At 38.6% G+C, this 8,109-nt stretch overlaps 1 long non-coding RNA gene across 4 annotated transcripts in view; it reads right to left on the bottom strand.

The window, feature by feature from the left end:
- Positions 1-7,330, bottom strand: part of LOC107729008 (uncharacterized) — a 23,686-nt gene extending 16,356 nt beyond the window's left edge. The window contains exons 1-6 of one of the 4 annotated variants that reach the window (XR_001638536.1): positions 7,252-7,330; positions 6,964-7,089; positions 6,780-6,872; positions 1,976-2,049; positions 564-672; positions 370-449 (exon numbers count right to left, since the gene is read on the bottom strand). This is a non-coding gene — a long non-coding RNA (uncharacterized LOC107729008). Of the gene's footprint in view, positions 1-369; positions 450-563; positions 673-1,209; positions 1,292-1,975; positions 2,050-5,895; positions 6,693-6,779; positions 6,873-6,963; positions 7,090-7,251 lie in introns of those variants that run through there. The other 3 variants (XR_001638539.1, XR_001638538.1, XR_001638537.1) reach the window with 3 other exon arrangements.
- Between the last annotated feature and the right edge of the window lie 779 nt (positions 7,331-8,109).

The raw sequence follows: 8,109 nt of genomic DNA, 5'->3' as shown, positions 1-8,109 counted from the left end.
TTTTTAGTTTTTTTTCCCCCAAAAACAAAAAAAAAAAAAAAAAAAAAAAAAAAAAAGTAGCCTCATCACTAGGTTTGGGATACCCAATCTATCAGATATCGGAGCTTGCGGTTTTGGAAATGAACCAGTAGATGACAGACTAAACATGTTCTGCTCCTCACCAAATTGGTTAATCAGAGGCTGGTGGGGAACATGGCTCAACCCAGTAAAGAAAACAATATGCACAAATGGAGACAAGCCAAAGCTGACATTCTAGCGGTTGACAATTTCCTGAAGAAAGCTCTCCACATTTCCATAGATCAAATGAGGCAAGAAGAGTTTTAGGAATGAGACTTACCTAGATGAGTGCTTACCTAGATGAGTGCTGAAGTTGACCGTGACAAGGACTATTGGGGGGGGTAAATCAAGGAACAGGACAGCAGCACATCCAACTCCAAATCCCAGCTCACCTAGAAGACATAGTACATGTTAAGTTGACGTTAGGTTGATGTTAACCTCGTCAACATCAAAACTAGACTGTTGCATATACAACATATTTTTAGGTATTACTGAAGAAATGAAACCTGCTGTACGTGCCCTCTGGTTTGACTGACCAGGGCTTGACCAAAGACGTGTAGAGTGGGGTAACATCTGGAATAAAGCAAACATTAGGACTCTGGAATTGCCAGACAGCTGTGAATAGGAAGGGGGGGGGGGTCTACATGATTGCCTGCATGTACAGCAGAAATAATCCAGGAGGACAAACAGCACTGTGCCTAAAGAGCATTAATATTAGTGTAGACAAGGGACTACAATATTGTGCCTATTCTGCACCCTTGTTCCAAGAACATTTGCTGGTAGACGCTCAGGTCTTCACAGAGGTTTGGTCAACAAAAGGAGAACTTCACATGACATGCCGAGGACTTCTGGATTAGTTTTAATGCTGTAAGGGAACAAGTCAAAGTAAGAACACCACAAGAAGGTCACAGAACATGTCTGCATTACAAGTAATTAAAGCGACACTAACTATACCTACAAAAAGTACTAAAACAAGTGCAACCCCAACAAACGGCCAGACTTTTTATAAAAAAAAAATTTAAAAAAAAAAAAAAAGTGGCGCTTAAGGTATAAGCTAAAATTTAAAGAGCACAAAAGCAGGCAAAGTTTAACAAATTACAACCACAATAAAAGGAAAAAAAGGGGGGATTTTAAAAATATTTAAAATCTTTTAAATATTTTTCCACAAACAAGCCCCATTAGACTGAAGCAAGCAGCCCAGCAAAAATGTGGAGAACCTCGCAAGCAAAGCAGTCTGAAAAAAAATAAAATAAAAGTGTTAACATCGTTAATATTGACTTAAATTCAATGCACCAGTGACCAACCATCCCTAAAGCTTTTTAAAAGTGCACATTGCCAAAGACTTTTGTTCCCTAATTTCAAACCGCTACATAACTAAAGCATAACTGGCTTTTGAGATGCACCTGCAGGTGACGGACACTGCCTTCTGTTCGGTTCCTTACCAATTAGTATACCTAACACCGGTTGATCAAAGGCTACATTGATCCATGGCTGTATTATCCATAATGTGGTTGTAACCTGCTAAATTCAGGAGTTATAGTTCAGGTTTCAATTAGATAAGTCCACTTAAACATTCTCCACATTTCCAAAGGAAAGTGCAAATGAAGCTAAAAGAGCTTGGAACTCTCCAGCATTCACCTGAATAAAATTCACGTTAAAAAGTCAGCTACAAGCGGACTGCCATTAAGGTACTACCATTAAGGTATGCCATTGTGTTGGCAGACTTTGGCCTTCATAAGAGATAATAATAATAATAATAATAATAATAATAATAATAATAATACTGCACGCTAATCAACAGGTGAACGCTCTTGGTTCTTTAAACTCAAACACAAAACCCATGGTTACCATCTAAAAACTGACGTTTTGCAATAGTCAAACAAAGCTCACTTTGAAAGTGCAAGCTGTAACTTCTTACCTTCAGATGGTCAACCAGATACTGCTGGGCTTGGATTAAAGTGCTTTTACTTGCATCAGGGCTTCTTGAAGAACCTGGAAAAATAAAGAGATCGAGATAGAAACTCATAACTTGTCAGAAATGCAATTTGATGGGTTGCAGTTGGTAGCGATGATCCAAATGAACTATTCTGCCTTCACCTTAAAGCGGTTGACTCCGTAATGAGACCAATATGCCAGATGTTGTAAACATACAAGGGACACAGGTTAGTCTTCGGTTCAAGAGGGACTTCTCATCTAGGCAGCTCCTGGAGAATATTCCTATGCCCTTGCCAGTACCGGATTGTAACAAAATGATTAAAATAACTCCTTTTAAAAGAAACAATATTGAGGCTTGTGTCAATGAGGTACAACTCGGAGTTGTAGCATTTAGCCATTTAAAGATCAAACAAGGCTAGAAGGGCTTAGAACTCTTGCATGAGCCACATCAATGTGTATGGCAAAGCCAACAAGTGGACATCAATCCTTAAGGAGAACAGTACATCCAGCTCCATATCCAGCTTACCTAGAAAACAAAACACCACAAACTTTATTTGTAATTGCATGAGAACCAAGACTGTTGTACAGAGGAGTATTTTTCAAAGTTTTAGCAACAAGCACACCTGCTCTACAACACCTCCTTCCAAGCTTTGAAGTTGATAGAGGGTGGCGTCACTTAAGGCGCTTTTCCACTGCGTGGTACGACTCGGCACGGTTTGCGTTTCAACTGCAGTTCAGTACCGCTTCAGAGTGGGCGGGATTATTTACATGTCATTATATTTGCGCCGCGTCTACTACCACGATTCCTTAAAAAAAAAATTTTTTTTTTAAATTCCGCGTCGCCCCATCAAGCTCTCGCTGGATCCGCTCCTCTATCAACGAGAGGAACGTCTGTTCTTCCGCAACCGACAACTTTTGGGTTGTTAAAAAGGTGCGCTCGTTCAAAACGGTTGCGTTCTAGCGGTTCTGTTGTGTTTGTGGCGCAAGTTCAATGACGCAGGTAGTGACGATTCTCTCCGGCCAATCCGTGATCAGCAGAGTTTACACATCACGTTTTGGTAACTGTACGGATCACTTGGAAACCCAACCGAGGTGGTACTAAAATAAAAATAAAAAAAATTTACAAAAAGTACCCCAGTGTAACCCAGTGAAAAACCCCCAAAAAGTGAACCGTACCATGCAGTGGAAAAAGCGCCATTAGTCCTTTTTTCAAATCTAGGGCCCAAGTCAAAGCCCAAGATAAGCAGAGTATAACTACTGACTTCCGAAAACTGTTTCATTACCAACATAGTTTACCCAAAATGACTTTTCACTTACTAGTGAAGTTGTCCAACTCGTTTGAGTTTCTTCTGAATACAAGACATTTTGAACAATCACTTCAACAGTGCAACACAGATTAACCATCTTTATAGTTCTTCCTTGTGCACATTGCTAGAAAGACTTGCAGCTGCTTACCTAACCCCAACTCCTCAGTTTGGGGCACACCTATACATCTGATATCTGCACTTAAGTGGCAGTGAACCCATACAAACAGACAACGGACCACCTTCTGTTTGCCTCTTTACAAGTCTATGTTCAAAAGTAATACTCCTAGTATTATAGAAGCAGAGGTGGTACTGAACCAGTATGCACACTGAAGACCAGGGCCCGCATTCACAAATCATTCTTACCACTAAGAGTTCTCTAAGTGCTAAGTGTCACCAATTAAACAAGTATACATTCAGTTATTTATCAGCCTCTTACATGTGCTTCTCAAACAATTAGCAGATATGCATATAAACCACCTTTTAATTACCAGTAGAATAATCATGGCCGATAGTAAGGTGTAAACGTAAAAGAAAAACCAAACTGGACTCAACAGCTGCTACTTCTTGCCCAACTTGTTAATGAAAACAACAGTCATAATACCCTTGTGATTAAGACAACACCTTTTTAAAAGCGCAGTCAAACTTTTCTAAAATGTTTCTGTTCTAAGGCAAATTGCCGTCAACAGCCATTTTAGGATAGTTTGTGGCTTGGTCTTAGTGACTTAAGAGTCCTCTTCACTACTCCTAACCTTTCACAGATTTAAGAGCAAGTTTTAGTGCTAAAACGCTTTGTGAAATACTCTGAGCAAAAAATGTATGGGTCCTAAATTTAGGTCTGACAAGCCCATTATTTCTTAAGATTTACTCCTAAATCGCCAAGTTCTGAACTACTTTTAGTCTTAAAATGTTGTGAATACGGGACCAGTAGTCAAAGTTGAGTTTCAATCAGTTCAGTGAAGGTAAGCTCTCCACATTTCCAAAGGCCAAAAAAAAAAAAAAAAAAAAAAAAAAAAAAAAAAAAAAAAAAAAAAAAAAAAAAAAAAAAAAAAAAAAAAAAAAAACCCCCCAACCAAAAAAAAAAAAAAAAAAAAAAAAAAAAAAAAAAAAAAAAAAAAGAAAAGTTAGAAGATCCAGCTTTGATCCAACTTAGAAACAAGTACTTTTAGGTACAAGCAGGGGAAAAAGTAAAATTACCCACCACATACACGTCACTATGAAAAGTTCTGACACCGTAACAGTACTGAGTTCTGGCCACATCTGAAGACTGTATTTAGTTTAGAGACCACGCTTTACAGGAAACAAATACCTTAAAAGTCCCATTTAGATTAAATAACTACATTAGCAGCCACACCAGACATTAACTTATAATTAAAAGCAGACACTGCAGTTTTAAATGTGCAAGCTCTTTAAAAGTTAGTTGTTGCAGGTCACAGGTGTGTCCCAATGGGCTGTCATCAAGACAGGATAGCAGCACGCTGATCTCAGTTGTTGCATTTTGAAGTTACAACCAAAGACGCACACAAACAAAACCACATAACTTATAATTAAAAGCAGACACTGCAGTTTTAAATGTGCAAGCTCTTTAAAAGTTAGTTGTTGCAGGTCACAGGTGTGTCCCAATGGGCTGTCATCAAGACAGGATAGCAGCACGCTGATCTCAGTTGTTGCATTTTGAAGTTACAACCAAAGACGCACACAAACAAAACCACAAATAATAATAATAATAATAATAATAATAATAATAATAATAATAATAATAATAATAATAATAATAATAATAATAATAATAATAATAATAATAATAATAATAATAATAATAAATAGAACAGCTCTGATGTTTGTCTGTACAATAACTGAAACAAGATCTCAATCACTAAAACTAAATGGACTCCCCATAGTCTCACATGCATTTATAACACACATACTCACTGTCCACAATGGCTGCACTTAAGGTAATTCAGGTGGTTGAGGAAGGTGAAAGTCTGTCAGAGCACAGAGGGAGTTGCGGTGTTGTGCAGATCTCCATGTCTCAGTCAAAACCAAATGTGGTGCTTTGTCTGAGTGGAAAGGTGAAGTTAGCGTTAACAGCCAACCAGCAGCTGCACAGTTGGTCTATGGGTGCAGTTATACTGCTGTATTTGGTAAACAGGGATGTATTGAAGACACATGGTGAGAACATTCACCCTCCTTGACGAGCTTCAACAGATTCAAGGTGTTCATCAGAAAGGAAATACTGCTTCCAAAGCTAGACTGGTTGACAACAGACTTTACCTTGGTCCAAAGGTCAAGCATACCATTTGAGAGCAAGAGGCTGGAGGGTGTTGCATGAGTTGACCTGTTGGTGCAGGGACCGATATGGTCAAGGAAGAAAAATTAAAATGGAGAAGCTACCAATACTTACAGCATCATCTTAGTAGGTGGTTAAATTGCACAGAACTTACCAACTGCCACCAAGTCAACAGAATTGACCGCATCAAGAAATGCATTTTGGCATTAGGAAGTCATGGGATGATACTTAACCTGCCCAGTTGAGTGAGAAGTATGGGAGAAAGGTCCATAGAGGGCGAATACAGTTGCAGTGCTATCTGGAGACCAATATTTGTCAAAGCCTGAATGTTGCGTTGTCACTGACTGGTAGAGATGAAAAGCAGGAATGACGACAGCTTTGTTGCTGGCTGCCCTACATAGTCACAGTCCAAAGGAGTGTGAAAGGCTATGGTTCAGTACCAAAACAGCACAGATATCGGAGAGAGCATTGGTCTACAGAAGCAGTTAGACTTCCTTAAACAGGAAATGAAAGAAACAGACAAAAGAAAGCGGGGTTAAAAGCTGCATTATAGACACTAACTTTCTCTATAAAGTTAGGAAACCAAGCATATACAAGGTGACACGGACCATCTATGCCACTTTGTTCATTCAGCTTGAAAGGGAAGGGAAAAAAAGAACCTAAAACTCGAACACTCCTTAGTTGTACATGGTACATTCAATATATAGTGGTGGCAGCACAGACAAAGCGGTTCAATATTGATAGATTCAGTATAGGGTCTAAAACCATGGTCACGTCAGTAATAGAATGCAAGAGTCATGCTGATGCTCACAGAAGGGAAAAAAAATAAAAAGTCTTGATAAAGACAAGACACGCGTGAAAACCAAAAGGCCATTAATGTACAACATGTAAAAGCCACAAAATTGTAATACAGCAAGACACTTGAACAATTTTACAGCAATAATCAAATTAGAACGGTCTTCACTTCAGAAATTATTTCACCTGTTGGTGCAAGGTTCCTCAAATTCAGATCTAACATCTCACAAATACAGAAACACGTCTTAACCTCACCAAACACCACAGTGAAGAAAACGGTTTCTCACACAATGCCTAGAAAGGCAAAGGATCTGAAAGAACAAACCAGTGCAGATTGTGAAACCCAGGACTTTCACAGTCAAGCAATAAGCTCTGTATTTGAGCTTTAAAAGTCTTACCATGCATTGTATAGTCACAGCCCATGACAATAAATTAGTGTTTGCAACTGTCTGAGGAATAATCCATTTAGAAGAGCTTGAATCACAGTTTGTCTATACATAAAACAATCATCAAGTTAAAAAGCAGAGGAAATGATTCTTACATTATATATATATATATATAATAATAATGGTGTGAAAATACCACAGATGAAGAGGAAAGACACGTATGAAACCAAACACTAGCTGAGCTTCTCATCTGATGCCATGTCTCTCTTGATGCAGATCAGCTGTCTTTCAATCATTCAATCAGCTGCATGCTTTCTTCCACCTTCAACAAGACTATTAACAAGAAAACAAAAAAAATCAACTCCTAATTGGCTCATAACACTTACTGGATATAGGTTTCCATTTATTAAAAAGAACCACCAAGCGAATCAACCAAGGTAAATAATCAAATAACAAATGAGGAGAAAAAAAAAAAAGACACTACCGTCCAAAGATTGAAGCATGCACATAATTTCAAGCATGACAATCTCTTTCTGCATCCTTACACTGTGACTGCTATCTCAAACTGATAAATCCAGCCTAGTCCAGCTAGTGTGCATTTATAGCGATGGGCAAAACCATTGACAGTGACGCAAGCTAACAGAAATTAATTCAATCAAATAACCAAACCTGAATTTATAAACTATATGCACTAATCAAACCATTATTATTTATCAGTCATGTATACAAATTGCATCATTGGTAAGGCACTCAAATGGCAAATTAACAAACAACCCATCCTTCATCCTCAGCACTTGGTTTCTCCCACCTCCCATAATGCACCACAGCACAGATATAAAAGTTCATTCCAGGAGTGCCTCTGCTTTTTCGTCTGGTTTGCAGTAGATTGGCACATTTTGGCTGGTTTTGATTATATTGTGCCGTTTTCCCCTAACACTCCTTGACTTTCCATGTTTAGGAAATGTGTTTATCTTATGAGGTTGTACAATTGTTGTTGAACAATTGATTGTTGTTGTACAATTAGCATTGCCAATCATCTGATTAAGAAATTAAATCATTTTTTAAGAAAAAATGCCATATGACCACCTAGACCAGGGGTTTTCAACCTGTGGGAGCACCAGCACCTGTCAAGGGGGGCGCCAGCATCAGTTAATTCAGAGACATTCCCTTGAGGATTTATGAATATGAGTTAGCAAATCTTTAGCCATCCACTAGGGGGCAATCTGACTCCCACTGCTAGTCGACAGTTAGAGCAGAGTTGGTTCGAGTATCAGTCACGCTTATTGACAGTGTAAGATGATTTACGGTTAGCCGTGTCGGAAATCCAACCACGGATTGGCAT

This window comes from Sinocyclocheilus rhinocerous, unplaced genomic scaffold (genome assembly GCF_001515625.1).
Source record: "Sinocyclocheilus rhinocerous isolate Xijiao unplaced genomic scaffold, SAMN03320098_v1.1 scaffold2682, whole genome shotgun sequence".
NCBI classification, from domain to species: Eukaryota; Metazoa; Chordata; class Actinopteri; order Cypriniformes; family Cyprinidae; genus Sinocyclocheilus; species Sinocyclocheilus rhinocerous.
Note: the sequence above shows the minus strand (reverse complement) of the source record. Positions and strands in the feature narration are given on the sequence as shown.